The sequence below is a fragment of the Tenrec ecaudatus genome, chromosome 8 (assembly GCF_050624435.1).
Source record: "Tenrec ecaudatus isolate mTenEca1 chromosome 8, mTenEca1.hap1, whole genome shotgun sequence".
NCBI classification, from domain to species: domain Eukaryota; kingdom Metazoa; phylum Chordata; class Mammalia; order Afrosoricida; family Tenrecidae; genus Tenrec; species Tenrec ecaudatus.
This window is the reverse complement of record NC_134537.1, coordinates 92,970,220-92,973,168: the sequence shown is the minus strand read 5'-3', so window position 1 is coordinate 92,973,168 and position 2,949 is coordinate 92,970,220. Positions and strand designations below refer to the sequence as shown.

At 40.5% G+C, this 2,949-nt stretch overlaps 1 non-coding gene across 1 annotated transcript; it reads right to left on the bottom strand.

Annotated features, from left to right (window-relative positions):
- Positions 1–670: 670 nt before the first annotated feature.
- On the bottom strand, positions 671–834 carry LOC142455691 (U1 spliceosomal RNA). The gene has a single exon (XR_012785841.1). It is a non-coding gene; the product is annotated as a U1 spliceosomal RNA (small nuclear RNA).
- Positions 835–2,949: the final 2,115 nt, after the last annotated feature.

The window sequence follows — 2,949 nt, the reverse complement described above, 5'->3', positions numbered from 1 at the left end:
TGTGTGTTCTTCTGGCAGTGCGTGATGCTTCCAATATTCTTCTCAAACACCATTATTCAAACGCATTCCGTTGTCTCCATTATTCCTTATTCATTGTCCACCTTCCACGGCCATCTGAGACCATTGAAAATAGCATGGCACGGGATCAAGTGCACCTCAGTCCTCAAAGTGGCATCTTTTCTTCTTAACACATTGATGAGCCTTGTGTAGCACGTTTCCCTGCTTCGATCATCCTTTCACTTCTTGACTGCTGCTTCCGTGAGTATTGAGTGCGGATCCCAAGAAAATTAAATACTTAACAGCGTCAATCTTTTGTTTATCGTCATGTGGTGCCTTTGTACATTTAAGAAGTTTTTAGTTTTCTTTGCATTGATCCATGCTTTGGTAGAGCAGGGATAAAATCTAATTCGCCTCACCACTGACAATGATAGGCCAAGCTCCCTCTTCAGAGGCTTTGCGCCTGCTGTTTCCACTGCCCAGACGCCCTTCTCCTCGATAGCTGCTGTACGCCTCCCTTCCCTTATCTATGCCTCTCCTCCAATCCCACTCTGCGCAAGAGACAGCTCTGTCCGCACTTTCCACAACAGCACCTTTCCTTTATGACTTTGTTTTCAGTATTATCCAGCGTAATGTTTTTTCAAGGCACTTGACGCTCTTTTTTTTTTTTTAACAGGGGAGAGCGCGAACGCAGTCCCCCACTACCACAAATTATGCAGTCGAGTTTCCCACATTTGGGGAAATCGCAGGGGTCAGCACATCCGGAGTGCAATGGATAAGCCTCGCCCTGGGAAAACCACCTTCGTGATCATGGTATCTCCCCTGCCAGGTAAGTATTGGCACTTGACGCTCCTACTTTGAGTTGATTCACTTGTCACCAGTGCTTCCTCACCTCTCACTTGAATGGAAGCCCAGGAGTCAGGGACCTTCCTGTTTTGTCCATGGATGCATCCCTTGTCCTTCGTATAGTGCCTTGCCTGATAGGGCTTCAGTAGTAGTTAAATGACTACATTACTGAATCTTCCCCTCTGATAACCATGCTATGATTAATTTTCTCCCCAACGTTTTCCCTAAAACTTATTTGAACTGGGTTGCATCTAGATAATAACCTTTAGAGTACCCCATACAATGTGTTTTTCCTAACTGCGTTCCCTAGGGGTGACTGAGATCCCAGGCCCTCTAGGGATCCCCCGCATTGTCCGTTTGTAATGGCATCACTTGAGTGAGATTCCTGCTTGGAAAAACTTAGTGTGTGGACATTAGTCATAAAGGGCGTGCCTTGGGACCAAGGGTTCACACACACAAGTGTTTACATAGACATCCACATAAATGCTCACACAGTCTCACACACGCACACATAAGTGAAATGGGTTATTTGGGAAACACTATTTCATTTCAAAAATTTTTAGATGTGTACTATTTGTCCTCCTGAACATGTCCTTTGACTTTTAAAAAGTTTTAAATGAAGTTCAGCTCTGTAGGGATTTTTATAGAAATTAGTTGGCAGGCACAATATTTTTAAGTAGGTCATCCACAATGTAGAACTACTGAAAACAAAGCAAAATAGAGCAGAACTAAGATGCATTCACTGATGTAACCAGAATGTTGTATTACAGACTATAATTTCCTTAAAATGTTAATCACATAGTTTTCTTTTAATCCAAAGTCGTAAAATGGCATCACAATAAAAGTACAGGCTGTAGAATAACAAAAATTACCTACCTACAAATATAACGTATGGAATTAGTTAATAGCCCTACAACTCAGATATACTACCATTTTGACATATCTCTGTTGTTGTTATTAGCTGTCATCAGTTGGTACAGCAGGATGGAACGTTGCCTGGTCCTGAGCATCTGCCAAGTGGTTGTGATTGAGTCCATTGTTGCAGCTCCTGTGTACATCCATGTATTTCTGTACGGTGTTATAGTTCAAAAATCTAGCCGACTGTGGAACCTGTACATACACCATAACTCAAGTGCTTACCCACAGACATAATCACTTTTCAGTATATACTATTCATGTTTGGAAGGAGTTGGGGTAAAAGTGAATTTGTGTACACATTAGCACCTTTCTTCCCTCCAGGTGTTTTTTCCTTGATAAATGGTTGAAGTCTTTTTGAAACATTTGCGCCATTCTGAAAGCCTAATTCCTTCTTTTTTTTTTACTCAACAAATATTTATTGATCCCCTACTATGTTCTATGTATTTGAGATATAGTACTGGTGTTAGTTTGGGAAAATCCCATCTTTACGGCAGTTTATGTTTTGTTTTTTGTTTTTAAGGAGTTTACTTTTTATCAGGGAGACACAGATAACACGTGATGAACACAAACATCTTAATTTTATATTTCTACAGAGAAAATTAACATAAATTTAGCAACTTAAAATAGCACACGTATGTCATCTCAAAGTTTATACAAATCAAAAGTCTAGACACAACTTAGCTGTGTTTTCTGACCATCAAGGTGTTGGTCAGGGTTGGATTCTCGTGTGGAGACTCAGATGGGAAAGAGCCTGCATCCAGGATCACTCAAGTTGTGGGTAGATTTCACTTCCTGGGGCTATAAGATTTATGGAAACTCACTTCTTCAAAGTTAGCAATAGTATGGTAGTGAAATGGAGTCTGATACAAGCATGAATTATCATATTCTATTGATTAGGAACAAGTAGCTGATTTAACAACATTTTAGTTGAGGGAATTATAGAAGAGGGTAAACACCAGAAAAATAGAGTATTGGGAGCCACTTTAAGGTCTGCCCACCATAACAAATAAATAATGTATACTTTGTATAAGACAGATCTAAGTATTGTGGAAAGGGGAATATGTGAGCACAGGGTAAAAAAACCAGCAGTGTCAAGAGATGCTGAGGCATTCATCACAGTGGTTAGGGGGGCTGCTCTGAAAATGTGAGCTGCCCTGCAGTCTTATAGAATGTGAGAATATCAGCAAA